The 21917-nt window shown below is 47.3% G+C and overlaps 1 protein-coding gene across 2 annotated transcripts in view; it reads right to left on the bottom strand.

Moving 5' to 3' along the window:
• rasd2 (RASD family member 2) overlaps positions 1–21627 on the bottom strand; it is a 48619-nt gene extending 26992 nt beyond the window's left edge. For both annotated transcript variants that reach the window (XM_033013276.1, XM_033013275.1), the window contains exon 1: positions 21335–21627. The gene's annotated coding sequence lies outside the window, so the exon portion shown is untranslated. The remainder of the gene's footprint in view (positions 1–21334) is intronic.
• Positions 21628–21917: the final 290 nt, after the last annotated feature.

Below are 21917 nucleotides of genomic sequence, written 5' to 3'. Positions count from 1 at the left end.
GCTCCTGTCCTGAAACACAGCTCCCAGTCTCACTGTATATATCCCAGCTCTCAATCCCATGCTACGAGCTACAACATGAATTTGCATCGAGGTGACGCCTTTAACATAGTCAGATGTTGCAAAGTGCTCACAGGAGACAGAGGGTGGGGAATCTGTGGAATTAATTACCACAAAAGGCTAAGGAGGCCAAGTCAATGGATATTTTTAAGGCGATTGACAGATTCTTGATTAGTACGGGTGTCTGGGGTTATGGGGAGAAGGCAGGAGACTGGGGTTGAGAGGGAAAGATGGATCAGCCATGATTGAATGGCGGTGTAGACTTGATGGGCCAAATGGCATCATTCTGCTCCTATAAACTTATGAGTGACCATCAGGGGAGTAGGAAATCTATTAGCCCACAACCCGCACAGTCCCAAGGTTTTGTCTTTTCTAGTGGACAGTATTATTAGGCTTACTATTATTATTGGCAGGTGTATTTCAGATCATCGGAACCTCACTGATTCCTAATTCACTCTACTCATTTTTTTTAAAGTACGTTAATTCAAAGCTTACTCTCTCATTACCCTCTTGTGCGCCAGTGAAAGCCATTTTTCCTTCCTTATCAAAAGCTGTCCTAATTCTGAACATCTCCAATAAATCTCCCCTCAATCCTCTTTAATGCTGCTGTAACGACTTCCAGCTTCTTCTGCAACTCCAAACATCTCGTGTTTTCCCACACTGCAAAAGTAAATCTCTGCGACACTCTTGCTAAGACTCCCATCCCAAGGCATGATGGCCAGAAATGCATACCGTCTTTCAGCAGAGATTTAACCAAAGATTTTAAGTAATCAGAAGAATATCCTTTTGTTTTGAACTCCACTCATCTTTTGAGAAAGCCAAGGACCTGCATCCATCTTAAAAAGACGTCACACCACTTACATGGCCTTTAATAATTTTCCTTTCAAAATAAATCACTTCCAATTTCTCTTTTTCATTTCATTTGCTGCTTTTATGCTATTTCACCAGTTGGTCTTTGAACTCAAGGTCTGCTAAAACACATGGGGAACTGTGGTGTGACAGTTATGTTGCTGTTCTGCTGTTCTATGACCTAGTTTTGTTGTTTAGTTTACTGTGTTATTGTCACTAGTATCAAGGTACAGTGAAAAGCTTTTTTGTTGCCTGCTATCCAGTCGGAGTAAAGACTGCACAGTAAACCCTCGCTATAACGGACAAAAGGGAAGGGGGGGAGGGGGACTGGTGTCCCTTATCCGTTACTGGCGATTGTCTATTATAACCGAGTGAAGGGGCTAAATAAGAACTAGTTTAACCCAAGGCTGGGAGAGAAAAACGTTGTGTCGGTGGAGGATGGGGTGTTAAACCTGGGGGATTCACGTCCCGGCCCCACACGCAGTGCGACAGGGACTGGCCCAATATTCACCCCGCCTTCATGAAGCCCACTCTCACACTCATAAAATCCTCTACATAGAGGTCTGTTATTGCAAGGGTGTTTGTACATGATTACAATCATGCCGTCCACGGTGTACAGATAAAGGAAATAACGTTTAGCGCAAGATAAAGAAAGTCTGATTGAAGATAACAGGACAGCTCTCTAGTTGGTGATAGGGATGCTTCAGTTGTCTGTTAACTGATAACCTATGTTATTGATCCCAGAGAAATCAGTTCTCCCACTATGGATGCTGGCCAATTTCAATTCAAGAAAAAAACCCAGCAAGGTGATTAAGTACAACACCTCCGGAGGCCTGAGTCTAAATGCCACCGCTTGTTCAAGAATAGTACCCATCATCTTCCCAGTGTGCGCAGTGAATGCACTTTAAATCTCTCTGCATTTAAACATTTCCAAATGAAGCCTGCCATACTCAAAGCGCGGGTCTTTAATGTGTGCAAAAAGAGCAGTGATTCCAATGGTGATGTAGAGACCAGCCTCCTGCGGTCATGGTAGTTACGCAGTTGTACAGGGCCTTGGTGAGACCACACCTGGAGTATTGCGTACAGTTTTGGTCCCCTAATCTGAGGAAAGACATTCTTGCCATAGAGGGAGTACAGAGAAGGTTCACCAGACTGATTCCTGGGATGGCAGGACTTTCATATGAAGAAAGACTGGATAGACTCGGCTTGTACACGCTAGAATTTAGAAGATTGAGGGGGGATCTTATAGAAACTTACAAAATTCTTAAGGGGTTGGATAGGCTAGATGCAGGAAGATTATTCCCGATGTTGGGGAAGTCCAGAACTAGGGGTCACAGTTTAAGGATAAGAGGGAAGTCTTTTAGGACCGAGATGAGAAAATCATGTTTTACACAGAGAGTGGTGAATCTGTGGAATTCTCTGCCGCAGAAGGTAGTTGAGGCCAGTTCATTGGCTATATTTAAGGGCGTTAGATGTGGCCCTTGTGGCTAAAGGGATCAGGGGGTATGGAGAGAAGGCAGGGATGGGATACTGATGATCAGCCATGATCATATCGAATGGCGGTACAGGCACGAAGGGCCGAATGGCCTACTCCTGCACCTATTTTCTATGTTTCTATACAATCATGCTGCCTGACCTTCTGAGTTCCTCCAGCACTTTGTGTATTGTTCAATATTCCAGTGGTTACAATCACTTGAGTATCCAGAGAACATATATTCACCCTATCAATTCAATAGACATTAGGTGCAGGAATGTAGGCCATTCGGCCCTTCAAGCCCCTTGTCATTCTGAGGCTTTTAGATAAGCATATGGATATGCAGGAAATGGAGGGACATGGATCATGTGTGGGCAGTTGAGATTAGACTAACTTGGCATGATGTGCAGCACAGACATTGTGGGCCGAAGGGCCTGTTCCTGTGCTGTACTGTTCTAAGTTCTCTGTTCCTCCTTCCTTATCTGGTACCATTTTGTCTCCATTTCACCACCAGTCCCAGCCTTTGCCACTATCTTCACCTATCTGACGCTCACCACGCCTCACCTATATCCACCTATCACTTGCCTGTTTTTGCTCCTCTCCCTCCCCATGTCTTTTCCCGCTTTCGTGCTCTTATCCATCGGCCCGAAGGAGTCCTGGACCGAAATATTGTCTGTCCATTTCCGCCCACAAATGCTGCCTGACCCTCTGAGTTCCTCCAGTGCTTTGTGTATCGTCCAAGAGTCCAGTGTCTGCAGTCTCTTGTGTCTACAGAGAAGAGAGCTCACCGCTTTCTGTCTCCCGTTCTCTTTCATATCCACAGTACCAACAAATGTACTGCGTGGCACACCACAGACATCAATAGGAATCATAGAGTCAGGCATCACAGAAACAACCCCTTTGTCCCATCTGAACAAGATTGCCCCGTCTAAGCTATTCGAACTTGCCCATATCCCTTGAAACTTTTTCTATCCATGTATCGTCCAAATGCCTTGTAAATGCTGTTATAGTACCTGCCTCGACTACCTCCTCTGGCAGCTTGTTCCATATACCCACCACCCTCTGAGTGGGACAAAGTTGCCCTTCAGGTTCATTTTACATCTTGCCCTCTCACCTTAAATCTATGTCCTCTGGTTCTCGATTCCCTTACTCTGGGTAAAAGGCTCTGTGCATTCACCCTGTCTATTCCCCTTGTCATTCTGAAAGCTCGATTCACTTACTGAGCCACAACTAAATTTCATCCGTAAGTTCTGACAATAGGCAATAGGTGCAGGAGTAGGTCATTCGGCATTTCGAGCCAGCACCGCAATTCAATATGGTCATGGCTGATCATCCCCAATCAGTACTCCGTTCCTGCCTTCTCCCTATATCCTCTGACTCCACTATCTTTAAGAGCCCTATCTAGCTCTCTCTTGAAAGCATCCAGAGAACCTGCCTCCGCCCCCCTCTGAGGCAGAGAATTCCACAGACTCACCACTCTCTGTGAGAAAAAGTGTTTCCTCGTCTCCGTTCTAAATGGCTTACCCCTTATTCTTAAACTGTGGCCCCTGGTTCTGGACTCCCCCAACATCGGGAACATGTTTCCTGCCTCTACCATGTCCAAACCCTTAATAATCTTATATGTTTCAATATGATTCCCCCTCATCCTTCTAAACTCCAAAGTATACAAGCCCAGCTGCTCCATTCTCTCAACATATGACAGTCCCGTCATCCCGGGAATTAACCTTGTAAACCTTCGCTGCATTCCCTCAATAGCAAGAATGTCCTTCCTCAAATTAGGGGACCAAAACTGCACACAATACTCCAGGTGTGGTCTCACTAGGGCCCTGTACAACTGCAGAAGGACCTTTCCTTATGCTACCCCTTTCTCTAAGTATCAACATTCTGAACAAAAAACAAGAGATAAGTCTTCTGCTGGTGCAAGACTGACAGTGGGCTGTTCTTCAACATCGCTTTTCCTTCCAGCATAGTCCCAGCGCAGTCTTCCTAAGGGAGGCAACGTCCCAGTACATCAGTCCAGTCCAAGCATTGAGCTGCACAATGGCTGCCCCTGCGGCCCTCCTCATAGAGTGAGTTACTCCCGCGAGACCTCCCTGGCCCAGATCCACCGACTGCTGTTTGAGGTTGAACGTCTTTGATGAGGTCACACGGGATAGGCTTCTTGCTGCACCAAGGGCCAAAACCAGAGTTCAGGGAAAGGTCAGGACAAACTTCACATTGGCTGCCATTTGGCTTTGAGAACTATGGGAAAGGAAAGAATTGGCAGAGGTGGAGAGACAGATGGTCTTAATTTTAGTGACGAACAAGTTCTATTGCTGCGACATTCTAATAATGGCAACATTTTCCCATGCCTCTCATCGTCAAGCCCTCCTTCATTAAAGTTATGATTCATCCTCGTGACGAGCAAACATGCTCTGTGGGATCTCGTTTGCTCCTGATGAGCTTGCAGTGGTCCCCTTACGGCAGATACGAGACCTGCAGCTGAATGATGGTGAGACTGAGGCACAAAGGTGTCCGTGTCTCCAGAGGGACCACAGCCTCTTGGCTTCACACGACCTCCTGTGACGGACTCAAGTTCAGGATTCAAGAGAGTTTATTGTCATGTGTCCCTGATAGGACAATGAAATTCTTGCTTTGCTTCAGCACACAGAACATAGTAAGCATTGACTACAAACCAGATCAGTGTGTCCATATACCATAATATAAATATATACACACATGAATAAATAAACTGATAAAGTGCAAATAACAGATAATGGGTTATTAATAATCAGAGTTTTGTCCGAGCCAGGTTTAATAGCCTGATGGCTGTGGGGAAGTAGCTATTCCTGAACCTGGTTGTTGCAGTCTTCAGGCTCCTGTACCTTCTACCTGAAGGTAGCAGGGAGATGGGTGTGTGGCCAGGATGGTGTGGGTCTTTGATGATACTGCCAGCCTTTTTGAGGCAGCGACTGCATCACGATGCACTACTCTATCCTAGTCATCTCCTGCATTTGGCCAGGTTGCCCCTGATGGAGGAAAGACACAAAATGCTGGAGTAACTTAGGGCGGCGCAGCGATAGAATTGCTGCCTTACAGCGTCAGAGACCCGGGTTCCATCCTGACTACGCCTGCTGTTTGTAGAGTTTGCACGTTCTCCATGTGACTGTCCGGGCACTCCAGTTTCCAAAGGCATTCCAAAGACGTGCAGATTTGTAGCTTAATTGGCTTCTGTAAATTGTCCCTAGTGTGTAGGATAGTGCTAGTGTAAGCAGTCCACGCTGTATTTCTAAACTAAACTAAACTTAGCAGGTCAGGCAGCATCCCTGGTTTTGTTTCCAACCTGAAACGTCACCAATCCATGTTCTCCAGGGATGCTGCCTGACCCGCTGAGTTACTCCAGCATTTTGTGTCTTGGCTTTACAAAGCCTCAGGGTCCAGCAATCCCAAGTGTGGCTGTCCTCTGAGGCTTTACAGAAGTGCTATGCAGGTGACCCACTCTTACTGTATTCCACTGCTGCAGGAAGCCCCAGCCCTTTCCCTTCTGCCTCCTGCCAGGCTGCAGCCCGCTGGTGCCTGGTCTGTCACCCTTGACACACGAGCTGCCAACCCACTTTGCTCGTCTCTCTCGGAGAAGGTGACTCAGGCAGCTTTCCCCGACATCATCATCATCCTCCTCTCCCTCAGTGTGGAAACAGGCCCTTCGGCCCAACTCACCTACACCGGTCAACAATGTCCCAGCTACCCTCGTCCCACTTGCCTGCGCTTGGTCCATAACCCTCCAAACACGTCCTATCCATGTACCTGTCCAACTGTTTCTTAAACACAACAGGATGGTTGAACACAAATTTAAAACCGCTGCTTGGGATGGGTGAGCGGGGGGGGGGGGGGGAGGACAGGGGAAGGACAGTGGGACATTACTCGCACTTCTTTGGCAGTTCAGGGGCCTTTTCTTCTCTATCTTTTTGTATCTTTTTCTTCATTCTTTCCTTTTTTCTCTTTTTCTCGATTTATGTATCAATTTACTCTTCTTGATTTATGTATCAATTTATAAAATGTTAAAAATGAAGCTGTATGAAAATTGTATAACTGTCATGCTGATTGCTTTATTCTTGTACAATTGCTTCTAATAAAATAATTTAAAACGACTGTTTCTTAAACAATGGGATAGACCCAGCCTCAACGACCTCCTCTGGCAGCTTGTTCCATACACCCACCACCCTCTGTGTGGAAAAAGTTACCCCTCGGATACCTATTAAATCTTTTCCCCTTCAGAATCAGAGTCGTTTATTGTCATTTGAACATAAGTTCAAACGAAATTGCGTTTCTGCAGTCATCATCAAACAAAAAAACCAAAACACACAATTAACATAATTCCACACAAAACATCCATCACAGTGAATCTCCAAACACCTCCTCACTGTGATGGAAGGCAAAGTCTTATCTCCTCCCTGTTCTCTGTGCCCATTCCTCTCCCACAGTCAAGCAGCCAAACTGCTGCATCGAGCCGATCGAGGCTCCTAGATGTTAAAGCCCCTCCCCCCCCCGGCGGGCGACGGTAAGTCCCGTGGCCGTTTAAGCCGCGCCAGGTGATGTGAGGCCCCGCTCCAGGTCGATTTAGACCCCTCGATTTGGGCGGGCGAAGTTTGCCGTTGCGGGAGCTCCGAAAGGCGGTCTCCCACCAGGGACCCGCGAGCTCCCGATGTTACCGTTCACAGGCCTGCAGTCGAAGCCTCCGAGCTCCGAAATCGGGTCGCAGCCGCGCACCACCACAGCGCTTCGCATTCCAAAGTCGGCCAGCTCCACCATGAGCCTATGTCTTCTGGTCCTCGATTCTCCTACTCTGGGTAAAAGACTCTGTGCATCTACATGATCTATTCCTCTCATGGAGAAAAGGGATGGGTGACGTTTCGGGTTGGGACCCTTCTTCAGACTGCAGATGCTGGTTTACCAAAAAAGACACAAAGTGCTGGAATAAGTCAGCGGGTCAGTCAGCATCTCTGAAGAACATGGATAGATGATGTTTTGGGTTGGGACCCTTCTTCACACCACCTTCAATGGAGAGGATAATTGAACAATGGAGGGTGAGCTCCTTTTAACGTACTGAGTAGTTGGAGTCTGCAGTGCACTGGCAGCGGGAATCATGGTAGCAAAGTCAATTGTAAGTCAGAAGGAAGGTAGACAAGGAAAAAAATAGCAGGTCTGGCGGGAGAGGTCAAGGCATGGGATCAGCTGCATTGCCTCAGTGGACTCCACATAACCCCTGATACCCTAATGCCCCTGTCCCACTTAGGAAACCTGAACGGAAACCTCTGGAGACTTTGCGCCCCACCCAAGGTTTCCGTGCGGTTCCCGGAGGTTGCAGGTGGTTTCCGGAGGTTGCAGGTAGTGGAAGCAGGTAGGGAGACTGACAAAAACCTCCGGGAACCGCACGGAAACCTCGGGTGGGACGCAAAGTCTCCAGAGGTTTCCGTTCAGGTTTCTTAAGTGGGACAGGGGCATTACTAATCAAGAATCTGTCAATCTCCGCCTTAAAAATATCCATTGTCAGCCTTCACAGCTGTCTGTGGCAATGAATTCCAGAGATTCACCTCCCTCTGACTAAATAAATTCCTTCTCATCTCTTTTTTAAAGATACGTCCTTTTATTCTGAGGCTAAGACTCTCCCACTACTGGGAACATCCTCTCCATATCCACTCTCTATCCAGGCCTTTCACGATTGGGTAAGTTTCAATGAGGTTCCCCCTCATCCTTTTAATCTACAGTGAGTACAGGCTCAGTGGCGTCAAATGTTCATCATATGTTAATCCACTTATTCTAGGTTTAAAGTGTTTAGTTTAGAGATACAGAGTGGAAATAGGCCCTTTGGCCCACCGCATCCATGCTGACCAGTGATGCCAACACGCCAATACTATCCCACACACACTAGGGATAATTTTCAATTTTACCAAGCCAATTAACCTACAAATTTGTACGTCTTTGGAGTGTGGGATGAAACAGGAGCTCCCGGAAAAAACTAATGTGGTCACAGAGAGAATGTACAAACTCCGTACAGACAGCACCCGTGGTCAGGATTGAACCCAGGTCTCTGGCGCTGTGTGGTGGCAACTCTACCGCTGCGCCACCATGCAAAGCGTTGTGGATCGAACGCAGGCAAATGGGACTAGCTTAGACGGCATGGACACCAAGGCAAATTCCTTGTATGTGAACACTTGGCCAATATCATCTCTGACCCCGCTCACCCTGGCCACAAACTCTTTGAATCACTTCCCTCTGGAAGGCGACTCCGGACTGTCAAAGCTGCCACAGCCAGACATAAAAACAGCTTTTATCCACGAGTAGTTGCTCTACTCAACAGCCAAAAATCTGTAGCCTCCCTTTGATCTGGTATTTTGTTGGTTCACATGCTTGATCAATGGTGTTTTATCATTAATGTTTTATCATTATTAATGTTTAGTGTTTTCTGAGTCATTCGTAAGTGTCACTGTATGTCATGTTGTTACTTGTGGGCAGAGCACCAAGGCAAATTCCTTGTATGTGAATACTAGGCCAATAAACTTACTTACTTAAACTTATTCATTCATTCAAATAGGGTTGAAGACCTGATTCTGGGTTGCTTGACTACATGCATCAGGGAGCAGCATGAAATACATTCTCAGGTCAAGAGAATTAACTGGAATTTGTCGCGGCGATGGTGGAAGCTGGGCTGAGTGCAGTCTCCCAGACATTGATCTCCTGTTTTCCAAAATGCCTTTGACACTTGTGACATTTGAATGTAATAGTTGCGGTGTGACATTTCCAAAACAAAATACATGAATGATAATGCACTTTGAGCCAAACCTCTCAGATTCGCAAACAGAAAGCAAAGAAAATAGGAGCAATGGCTGGCTGACACTGACGAAGGTTGTGAGGAATTACAGCGGGATCTTGATCAGCAGAGCAAGTGGGCCGTGAAATGGCAAATGGTGTTCAGTTTAAATAAGTGCGAAAGGTTGCATTTTGGGAAGCCAAACCTGGCTAGTAGTTTCATAGTATGGTGTCGTAGAACAGAGGGAAAGAGGAGTACAAGTGTACATTATCCCCTTGATGTGGCGTCACGAGCAAACAGGGTGCCACAGAAGGCATTTGACATGCTGGACTTTATCAGTCAAGGTATTGAATGTAGGAATCGGGATGTTAATTTACAGTTGTTGAAAACATAGATGAGCCGAGGCTTGGAGTACTGCATGCTGATTTGATTACCTGCTGTAAGAAAGATGTGCAAAGATTCTAGATGAGAATGTTGCCAGGACTCGGAGGCCGGAGTTTTAGGGAGATTTTGGGCAAGCTAGGATTTTATTCCTCGGAGCACATGAGGATGAGGGTGATCTTATAGAGGGATAGAAAATCATGGGAGGAATAGATTGGGTAAACGCACAGGGTCTCTGAAGCAGATTAGGGAGATCGATAACTAGAGGACATAGATTTAAGGTGAGGAAGGAAAGATTTAATAGGAACCTGAGGAGTAACTTTTTTACATAAAGGATGGTGGGTGTATGGTGCAAGCTGACGGAAGAGTTAGTTGAGGCAATGTTTAAGAAACATTTGGACAGGTACATGGATAGGAAAGATTTAGAGGGATAGGGGCCAAATGCAGGCAGGTGGGACTAGTGTAGATGGGACACATTGGTCATTGTGGGCAAGTTGGGTCAAAGGGCTTTTTCCACACTATAATAATAATAATAAATTTTATATTTAATGGGCGCCTTTCATACAAAATCTCAAGGACACCTTACATAGTAATCGAAATTAAAACATATAATCGGAGTAAAACAAGTAATTAAAGACATCACAATGACACAAATTAAAAACAGAATTCAATCCAAAAACAGAAAATCAAAAACACAGTGTGAAGAGAGAGCAGCGGCAACCAATTCGTGCCAGCGTCCACTCTCCCTTCACGGCAGCCATCTTGGACACAGACCTACAGGACTACAGTTAGACACAAAAAAATCATCCCCCCACAGTGGATAGCACTGTGGAGGAAGGCACAATGTCCAGTCCCCACCCCATGTTCACCCCAAAGTCAGGCCTATTGGGGCCACCGCAGTTGCCTCTACGGAGGCCCGATGTCCCTGGCCGTTCTCACCGGGTGGTCTTGCCCCGGCGTCGGGAGAGTCCTTTCGGCGGCTGGGCCACTTGGAACGGCCGCTTCTTGGTTGGAGCCCGCGGCTGCCGAAGCCGACAAGGCCGCGCCGGTTTGGCGCTCCTAGGCTCCAGATGTTAAAGTCGGCGACCGCTCTCCTCACTGCAGCCTTGCCGCCTCTACGCACGCCGTCTCTCCGCTCCGCAAACCCGCAGCCCGGAGATGTAGCTTACGGCGGTCCAGCTCGCCAGCTCCACTGTATCGCCCTGACTCTATAATAGCTTCTCTCCAACTGACAATAGACAATAGGTGCAGGAGTAGGCCATTCGGCTCTTCGAGGCAGCGCCGCCATTCAATGTGATCATGGCTGATCATCCCCAATCAGTACCCCATTCCTGCCTTTCCCAATATCCCCCGACCCAGCTATCTTTAAACCCTATCTAGCTCTCTCTTGAAAGTATCCAGAGAACCGGCCTCCACCGCCCTCTGAGGCAGAGAATTCCACAGACTCACAACTCTCTGTGTGAAAAAGTTTTTCCTCTCCGTTCTAAATGGCTTACCCCTTATTCTTAAACTGTGGGCCCCTGGTTCTGGACTCGCCCAACATGAGGAACATGTTTCCTGCCTCTAGCGTATCCAAACCCTTAATCCAAACACTGCTACCACACTGTTGAAGCAATCGCCTCTTTCACATCCCTTTCTCGGAGGTGCTGACATTTACTCATACTTTTAACTCTACCTCTACTTAGTATTTTATGTTTCACTACTTCAGATTGTATTACCATATTTACATCATTCTGGTGTTCTGGATTTGTTGTTTCTTTTGTTGTATCGATCATTGTAAAGCACACCGTGTTCTCTATGAATTTCATACATGCAAGGATTTCCAATGCACCCCGTTGCATTTGAGAATACACTAATTTAACTAAACCTTTAGAGAAGCCCCTGTTCTCCACCATCTCATCTTTATCGCTGCCTACTCCCTACTGGGACACAGCAGTAGAGCTGCTGCCTCACAGAGCCAGAGACCTGGGTTCGATCCTGTCCACGGGTGCTGTCTGTGAAGAGTTTGTTTATTCTCCTGATGCCGGAGCACCATCACCTGGCGAGAACGGCCTGAAACATCGGGCCCTGTAGCAGCGACTGCGGAGGCCTCAATAGGCCTGACTATGGGTGGACAAGGGGATGGGGACTGGAATGTGTGCCTTCCCTCATAGTGGGAACCATTGTGGGGGGATGGTTTTATGTTAAATTCTTCTTTAATGTTGTGTTGTATTCTTATTAGTGTGTGCTGCAATGGCAACTTGAATTTCACTACACCAATTGGTGTATGTGACAATAAATGAACCTTTGAACCTTTGACCTTTCGGCTTGTACTCGCTAGAATTTAGAAGATTGAGGGGGGATCTTATAGAAACTTACAAAATTCTTAAGGGGTTGGACAGGCTAGATGCAGGAAGATTATTCCCGATGTTGGGGAAGTCCAGAACTAGGGGTCACAGTTTAAGGATAAGAGGGAAGTCTTTTAGGACCGAGATGAGAAAATCATTTTTTACACAGAGAGTGGTGAATCTGTGGAATTCTCTGCCACAGAAGGTAGTTGAGGCCAGTTCGTTGGCTATATTTAAGAGGGAGTTAGATGTGGCCCTTGTGGCTAAAGGGATCAGGGGGTATGGAGAGAAGGCAGGTACAGGGTACTGAGTTGGATGATCAGCCATGATCATATTGAATGGCGGTGCAGGCTCGAAGGGCCGAATGACCTACTCCTGCACCTATTTTCTATGTTTCTATCTCTGTTTCTATGACCTGCGGGGGTTTTCTCCGGGAGCTCCGGTTTCCTCCCACACTTTGACGTGCGTTAATTGGCTTGGTCAAATTGTAAATTGTCCCTAGTGCGCAGGATAGTGTTAGTATGTGGGGATCGCTGCTCGGCGTAGACCCGGTGGGCCGAAGGACCTGTTTCCACCTAGTATCTCTAAACTAAACTAATCTAATTCTTCCTGTTCTCCAGATGCTCTGGTTTCCTCCCATATTCCAAAGATGTGTTGGTTTGTAGGTAAATTGCCCCTAATATGTAGGATGCAAAAATGGGATAACAGTGTGAGCTCGATGGGCCGAAGAGCCTGTTTCCACGCAGTATCTCTTAAAGAAAACTACAACCATGCCTGTGACGCACCCATCTCCAAAGCTGACTGATGTAAACACAAGGAGCTGCAGACGCTGGAATCTTGCGTACAGCACAAAATGGTAGAGTACCTCACCAGACACGACACTTCTTCTTCTGAAAGGTCGCATATCCATCCTCCAGAGATGCTGCCTGACCTGCCGAGTTACTCCAGCACTTTGTGTCTGTTCCCAGTTTTAGTTGCTACACCATTAGCAGCTGTGCTCATCCCCGCTCTGGAATTCCCACCCTGAATCTCTCCTCCCCTCCATCCTCTCCTCCTTTGTCTTGAAACCCTACAGTCTCTGTGGTGTCAATTTCCCATTTTTTGACACCATTTACTATCAGATGTTAGTTCCAAAGAGAATCATTCTCAACCCTAAAGTCCACTGAGCAACCAACCGGGAGGTTAAAGAATTTTGAAAGGTGACAAAAATAAGAGATAAACTTTCACAATTTTTTAACAAAACGTAAATATGTTACAGGGTGAAATTAGGACTGGAATATGCAGGTGATTTTAAGATTGAAGTTGAACTCCCATTGTACGTTTAATTAAGATAGACATAAAAAGCTGAAATCGCTCAGCTGGTCAGGAGCATCTCGGCAGCATCTCTGGAGAAAAGGAATCGGTGACATTTCGGGTCAGAACCCATCTTCAGACGAGTTTGAAGAAGGGTTCCGATTCGAAATGTCACTTATTGGTGAGGTTTAGTTTGGTTCAGAGATACAGCAAGGAAACAGGCCCTTTGGCCCACCGAGTCTGGACTGACCAGTGATCCACACACACTAACACTAACCTACACACACTTGGGGAAATTTACCGAAGCCAATTAACCTACAGATCTGCACATCTTTGGAGTGTGGGAGGAAACTGGAGCTCCTGGAGATAACCCACGCAGGTCACGGGAAGAACGTATAAACTCTGCAGAGACAGCACCCATAGTCAGGATCGAACCCGGGTCTCTGGCGTGCAACTCTACCGCTGCGCCACCATGCCGCTCACTGAAGAAGGGTTCCAACTGGAAACATCACCTATTCCGTTTCGCCAGAGATGTTGCCTGAGCCGCAGTTACTCCAGCTTTTTGTGTCTATCTTCGGTATAAACCAGCATCTGTAGCTCCTTCCTACACATTACTTTTAATTAAAATTGATTGTATTTTGAAGGTACTTATCAGAAAGAATGACATTCTAAATGCAGAAGATGACAAGATGGAGCGATGGCTTGCATACCAATAAATGCTCATCAACAACTTGTGCATCAAAGCAAAACACTTAGCGATAAGAATGGTTTGTGAAGGCTGGAAGATTTTGTTGGGACGTCGGGACTGTTACATCACTGACAGCAACCACTCAGCCCATTGAGGCTTGTCACTATTCTACTTGAGCAATCTCATCAGTTCTAGCACCTGCTTCTGCCCCAGAGCCCTGCTAATTATCTGCCTTTAAATGCCAATTCAATTAGGACGGCACAGTGACGCAGCGGTAGAGCTATTGCCTCACAGTGCCAGAGACCCGTGATTGATCCTGACTATGGATACTGTCTGTGTGGAGTTAGTACGCTCTCCCCGTGACCTGCGTGGGTTTTCTCCGAGATCCTCAGTTTCCTCCCACACTCCATCCAAAGACGTACGGGTTTGTACGGAGTTTGTATGTTCTCCCCGTGACCCTGTGGGTTTCCTCCGGGTGCTCCGGTTTCCTCTCGCATCCCCAAGACATAGAAACATAGAAAATAGGTGCAGGAGTAGGCCATTCGGCCCTTCGAGCCATTCAATATGATCATGGCTGATCATCCAACTCGGTATCCTGTACCTGCCTTCTCTCCATACCCCCTGATCCCTTTAGCTACAAGGGCCACATCTAACTCCCTCTTAAATATAGCCAATGAACTGGCCTCAACTACCTTCTGTGGCAGAGAGTTCCACAGATTCACCACTCTCTGTGTGAAAGACGTGCAGGTTTGCAGGTTAATTGGCTTGGTGTAAATATAAAATTGTCTCTAGTGTGTGTAGGGTGGTGTTAATGTGCAGGGATCGCTGGTCGCTGCGGACTCAGTGGGCCGAAGGGCCTGTTTCTACGCATTATCTCCAAACTAATCTAAACGAAATAGTTTTTTAAAGCCCCAGTTGGTGAAGGCAGGCAACTGCAGACTGTATCAACTTTCTAACTTTAGAAAAGGATTTTCCCTCTTATTTTCTCAGCGCATTTTGATCAAAACTTTCCACTTTCCCCCCCCCTAGTCCTTGACTCGATGAGGTAGAGTTTAGTTTAGAGGTACAGCAGAGGAAACTGTGGGTGGCGCAGTGGTAGAGTTGCTGCCTTAATGCCCCTGTCCCACTTAGGAATCCTGAACGGAAACCTCTGGAGACTTTGCGCCCCACCCAAGGTTTCCGTGCGGTTCCCGGAGGTTTTTGTCAGTCTTCCTACCTGCTTCCACTACCTGCAACCTCCGGCAACCACCTGCAACCTCCGGGAACCGCATGGAAACCTTGGGTGGGGCGCAAAGTCTCCAGAGGTTTCCATTCAGGTTTCCTAAGTGGGACAGGGGATATTACAGCACCAGAGACCAGGGTTCAATCCTGACTTTGGGTGCCGTCTGTACGGAGTTAGTACATTCTCCCCGTGACCGTGTAGGTTTCCTCCGGGTGAATTGGTTTCCTCCCACATCCCTCAGACCTGCAGGTTTGTAGGTTAATTGGCTTCTGCAAATTGCCCCTAGTGTGTAGGAGTGAATAGTGTACGGATGATCATTGGTCAACGCGGCTCGGTGGGCCAAAGGTCTGTATCTATTAACGTAACTAAAACAGACTTTGAGTCCACGCTGACCATAGATCGCCCATTCACATGAGTTCCATGTTATCCCGCTTTCTCATCCACTCCCTACACATTACAGGCAACCTTCGAGGTCAATTGACCTACAAACCCATTTGTCGGAGCTTTCCTCTATTTATTCTTCCTCCGCTCAAGCTCCTCAGCTCCCTCCATAATAGCCTCAGTTTCTCCAGTCTCGGCATACATCTGAGCCCCTCATCCCTGGAACCAATCCAGTAGGTATTACTGCACCCTCCCTTGGTCCTTCATGAGATCATGACCTTCCTGAGGTGTGGAGATCACAAATGGATGCGCCACTCCAATTGTCACCTCTCCTGTGGGTTACACAGGTTCAACATTACTTCCCTGTTTCATTGTGCTTCCAGTTACAACGGAGCTCTGCTGAGAATGGAGGAATATGGATCACGTGCACGCAACAAAGAATATCACTGTGACCAGTCACATGTGACTATAAAATATCATTCATTTATTCATTCAAGAATTCCAAAGTGATCGGAGCAGAATTAGGCCACCCCACTCTGCCATTCAATCTACTCAAGTCCACTCCGCCGTTCAATCATGGCTGGTCTATCTCTCCCCCATAACCCCATTCTCCTGTCTTCTCCCCATAACCCCCGACACCCAAACAAATCAAGAATTTATCTATCTCTGCCTTAAAAATATCAATTGACGGCCTCCACAGCCTTCTGTGGCAAAAAATTCCACAGATCCACCACCCTCTGACTAAAGAAATTCCTCCTCATCTCCTTCCTAAAGGAACGTCCTTTAATTCTGAGGCTGTGATCTCTGGTCCAAGACTCTCCCACTATGGAATCATTCATTCATTCATTCATTCATTCATTCATTCATTCATTCATTCATTCATTCATTCATAGGAAATTAATTTAACTTGGCATCTTGTTCAGCACAGACATGGTGGGCCAAAGGGCCTGTTCCAGTGCTGCTGCACTGTTCTATGTTCTATGTCCCTGGAGATAACTGCTTGGGGGTGACCCTTCAGGTATCTCTGGTCCCAAAATGCAGGATAACAGAACGAGTGTGAACGGGTGATCGAAGGACAGCGTGGACTCAGTAGGCCGAAGGGCCTGTTTCCATGCTACATCTCTGAACTAGGGAAGCAGACTGGCACAGTTGGTGGAGCAGCTGCCTTATGGAGCCAGACACCAATGTTCGATTCCGACTTTGGATGTTGCCTGTATGGAGTTTGCAATGTTCTCCCTGTGACCAGGTGGGTCTCCTCCGGCTACTGGGAACCTTTCTTCCCAGCTGTTGTGTAGGAAGGAACTGCGGATGCTGGTTTAAACCGAAGATAGACACAAAATGCTGGAGTAACTCAGCGGGATAGAGAGCATCTCTGGAGAAAAGGAATGGGTGACGTTTCGGGGAAGAAGAGTCCTGACTACGGGTGATAGACCATAGACAATAGACAATAGGTGCAGGAGTAGGCCATTCGGCCCTTCGAGCCAGCACCACCATTCAATGTGATCATGGCTGATCATCCCCAATCAGTACCCCATTCCTGCCTTCTCCCCATATCCCCTGACTCCGCTATTCTTAAGAGCCCTATCTAGCTCTCTTGAAAGTATCCAGAGAACCTGCCTCCACCGCCCTCTGAGGCAGAGAATTCCACAGACTCACCCCTCTCTGTGAGAAAAAGTGTTTCGTCGTCTCCGTTCTAAATGGGGAAACACTTTTAACCCCACATCCCAAAGACGTGCAGGTTTGTCGGTAGATTGACCTCTAGAAATTGCCCCTGGTGTGTAGGGAGTGGATGAGAAAGTGGAATAACATAGAACCAGTGTGAACGGGTGATCGATGGTCGGTAGGGACTCGGTGGGACGAAGGGCCTGTTTCCATGCTGTGTCCTTCAAACCATTGATGAGTTCATCCAGCAAACCCTGGCCCTCGTCTACACCCAGCCACCTCCGTTCCTGCACATCTTTTGGAACGCTGCACAGAATTAACGATTCAGGAAAGACGAGGCTTTGTCAAACTAAATCATTAATTCTGTTTGTTATTCCGCAGATGCTTCCTGACCTGCTAAGTTCCAGCATTTTCTATTTTTAGCTCAGATTTTCTGCGTCTGCTGCTTTCTTTATGATTTTTGGAGCAGGTAATGCATTTTCTTTACGCAAAGCCGACCTATCTGTATCCTCCAGCAGATTTGCTCCTGTATCTCCCATTTGCTGTTCGATGGCCCATGGAATCTGTCCTCTCATGTGACTGCCTCGTAATTCTGGCCAAACGGATTGAATAGACAATAGAAACATAGAAAATAGGTGCAGGAGTAGGCCATTCGGCCCTTCGAGCTTGCACCGCCATTCAATATGATCATGGCTGATCATCCAACTCAGTATCCTGTACCTGCCTTGTCTCCATGCCCCCTGATCAGGAACAGTCCTTCTCTCCAGATAATAACTACTCCCTTATTGCTTACATATAGTACATACATTGTTCTTGTGGGTAGACAAAATCATATTCTATGTCGCTCTTCCAGGGAGATGCTAACTGCATTTCGTTGTCTCTGTACTGTACACTGACAATGACAATTAAAGTTGAATCTGAATCTGATCTGAATCTGAATCCCTTTAGCCACAAGGGCCACATCTAACTCCCTCTTAAATATAGCCAATGAACTAGCCTCAACTACCTTCTGTGGCAGAGAGTTCCAGAGATTAGGTGCAGGAGTAGGCCATTCGACCCTTCGAGCCAGCACCCCCATTCAATGTGATCATGGCTGATCATCCCCAATCAGTACCGTGTTCCTGCCTTCTCCCCATATCCCCTGACTCCGCTATCTTTAAGAGCCCTATCTAGCTCTCTCTTGAAAGCATCCAGAGCTTGAAGATAGACAAAAAAAACCTGGAGTAACTCAGCAGGTCAGGCAGCATCTCTGGAGAGAGGAAATAGGTGACGTTTCGGGTCGAGACTTCTTCAGACTCAAGATACAGAAAAATGCTGGAGAAACTCAGCGGGTGCAGCAGCATTTATGGAGCAAAGGAAATAGGCGACGTTTCGGGTCGAGACTTCTTCAGTCAAGAGTTAGGTTAAAAGGGAAGCAAGAGGAATGGATGATGATGCAGAGAGAGCAGAGATGGTGATGCAGCGAGATATAGAACAAATGAATGAATGATATGCACAAAAGGTAACAATGATAAAGGCTATTGTTAGCCGTGGACTAGGTGTGAACGAGTTACAGACAATGAGACTAATCAAAACGACTTTGAAGTTGGTACGTTTAAGAAGGAACTGCAGATGCTGGAAAATCAAAGGTAGGGGAAAAATGCTGGGGAAACTCAGCGGGTGAGGCAGCATCTATGGAGCGAAAGAAATAGGCAACGTTTCGGGACGAAACGTTGCCTATTTCCTTCGCTTCATAGATGCTGCCTCACCCGCTGAGTTTCTCCAGCATTTTTCTCTACTTTGAAGTTAGTACAATGACTTGGATGGGGGAGGGACCGAGAGGGGGGGGGGGGGGGGGGTGCAATGATTACTTGAGGTTAGATAAATCAATATTAGTTCCTTATAGAGTCTGCAGTTCCTTTCCAAGGGATTTAATATGTTACCTCTCAGGAACAACCCTTCTCTCCAGATAATAACTACTCCCTTTTTGTTTACATATAGTACATACATTGTTCTTGTGGGTAGACAAAAATGCTGGAGAAACTCAGCGGGTGAGGCAGCATCTATGGAGCGAAGGACCCTTCTTGTATTCTGTTTAGATCACCTTGGTCCCCCCCCCCCCCCCCCCATTGCATTCTCTTTTCCTCCTTGAATGTCCCAACGTCCCCGCTCCCTTGTGCATCCATTTTCTCTGTTTAGTTCAGAGATACAGCGGGGAAACAGGCCCTTCGGCCCACCGATTCCGCGCCGACCAGCGATCCCCGAACACTAGCACCATCCTACACACACTAGGGGCAATTTACTATTCTTATCGAAGCCAATGAACCCTACAAACCTGTGCGTCTTTGGAGTGTGGGAGGAATCCGGAGAACCCGGAGAAAACCCACGCGGTCACGGGGAGAACGCACAAACTCCGTACAGACAGCACCGGTAGACAGGATCGAACCCGGGTCTCTGGCGCTGTTCTACCGCTCTAGGGCCTATCTACCCGTCAATTTAGTGTAAATACACCTCAACCATAAAATACGTAGGAAGGAACTGCAGATGCTGGTTTAAACCAAAGATAGACACAAAATGCTGGAGTAACTCAGCGGGTCAGGCAGCATCTCTGGAGATGTGCAGGAAGGAACTGCAGATGCTGGTTTAAACCAAAGATAGACACACAAAAAGCTGGAGTAACTCAGCGGGACAGGTAGCAAGCATCTCTGGAGAGAAGGAATGGGTGACATTTCTTCAGACTGAAGAAATGTCACCCATCCATCCATATTCTCCAGAGATTCTGCCTGACCCCCTGAGTTACTCCAGGGGGTATCCATCTTCGGTACAAACCAGCATCTGCAGTTCCTTCCTGCACATCTCCAGAGACGCTGCCCGACCCGCTGAGTTACCCCAGCACTTTGTGCCTGTTTTGTGTAAACCAGCATCGGGCAGTCCCTGGTGTCTAAAAGTCGCACCTCCCCAGGGTAAATGGATGCAATGCAGTGTGGCTAGCTGCTCACCAGTCAGCATGGGGGAGGCGACTCGAAGGGAGAAGGGGGTACCCCGACCGAGCAAAGCGCTGGCCAAGAAAGTGATCCAGGGGTTTTGCTGCATTCATCTATTGCATCAGCGCCAGAGGCGGCAGGTAGAGCAGTGAACTGCTGCATTGATGTAGCTCCACAATCCCGTGATCGGCTGCTCAACGCTGTAGGAAGTTGGATTCTTTCCTATCAAGAAGGGAGACTTCATGCTATCCTTTAAGTGATAAACTGAAAGAAATTGTGCCTTTCAGGTGATGGGCTCAAATTCCAGGGGACATTATTAAAATCTAAATTATAACTGACAAGTCAGAATGGGTTTAGCAAAGTCTTATACATTGATATAGAACACCGCCTGGATACAAAATGCAATTCGATGCTGAAATCATATTTCACGATAATGTACGTCCCGAAATATCGCTGAACCTTCCATTTAAAAAAAACTATTTAAAAACCAATTTGCCATCTTCTACGATTCAAACATTCTGGAGACAGGTTTCTTGGTATCTTGGTCCTGCAAAATATTCCAAATGGAATTTAAACTGGAGGTGGTCTCTAGAATTTAAACTGGAGGTGGTCTCTCGAATTTAAACTGGAGGTTGTCTCTCGAATTTAAACTGGAGGTTGTCTCTAGAATTTAAACTGGAGGTGGTCTCTAGAATTTAAACTGGAGGTGGTCTCTCGAATTTAAACTGGAGGTTGTCTCTCGAATTTAAACTGGAGGTTGTCTCTAGAATTTAAACTGGAGGTGGTCTCTAGAATTTAAACTGGAGGTGGTCTCTAGAATTTAAACTGGAGGTGGTCTCTCGAATTTAAACTGGAGGTTGTCTCTAGAATTTAAACTGGAGGTGGTCTCTCGAATTTAAACGGGAGTCTGGATTGAATATAAAATGTGTTATGAAATTCCTGGAAGGACTCAGATTTTTCCCCCCCCGATTAATTCTGGATTAATTGGAATCGGGAATTGACTGGGAGTCCAGTTAATATGGAATTATTGGGTTTAATTCTGCAAATGTCAAATCGCGAGCCGACTACAAGCAGTGTGATTTAGGTCTCATCCGTTAAAGCGTTTGGCGTTGGCGCTGTGCTCACAGCCAGCTGCCGGGGGTCGCTGAATGAAGCAGTGGTTGTGGGCGGGTGGGCTTTCGAGTCCCGGGCTGGAGAGGGGAGGGGAGAGGAGGGGGCTATCCAAGGTCGCGATCACCGGCCACCCTTACCTGTGTGCGGGGCCGTGAGCCACGGTTCCCCGGCAGAGGACCGACCCACCGTCCACGAGTCACCTTGCGTCCTGTGCCCTTGTTGAATGAAGGTAGAAGGGGAGAGCTTCTTCTGTCTACAGACAGATGGGGGAGGGAGGAGAGAACCCCGATCGCTGCCTGTCACCGTGCCGGGCAATGCCGGAGCTACAGGGGCTGCGAGGAGATAGATAGATAGATGTGCGGATATTTCAAAGTTCCCAATGACAGGGCGGGCGTCGAGGGGAGAGTCAGGTGTCCAAGAAGCTGGGGGAAGGGAAGGGAAGGGAGGGGAGGGGGTGAAGGGGAATTGGTGCTCACTGTTCGGGCGAGACTGAGACGGGTCTGATCTCTTCCAGCGGTGGAAGGGACAGGCGATGGTTCCCGGACCCCGCTCCGAGCTACACTGGGCTCGCTCCCACAAACGTAGTGCATTCTCTCCCTCCCTCCTCTCTGCTCCCTCCCCTTCTCCTTTCTCCCACCCCCCCCCCCTCCCTTCCACTCCCTGATTTCCCTCCTTTTTCCCTCCCGCTCTCCCTCGCTTCTTCCCCCTCCCTTCTCCTCT

The sequence above is a fragment of the Amblyraja radiata genome, chromosome 38 (genome assembly GCF_010909765.2).
Source record: "Amblyraja radiata isolate CabotCenter1 chromosome 38, sAmbRad1.1.pri, whole genome shotgun sequence".
Classification (NCBI taxonomy): Eukaryota; Metazoa; Chordata; class Chondrichthyes; order Rajiformes; family Rajidae; genus Amblyraja; species Amblyraja radiata.
Note: the sequence above shows the minus strand (reverse complement) of the source record. Positions and strands in the feature narration are given on the sequence as shown.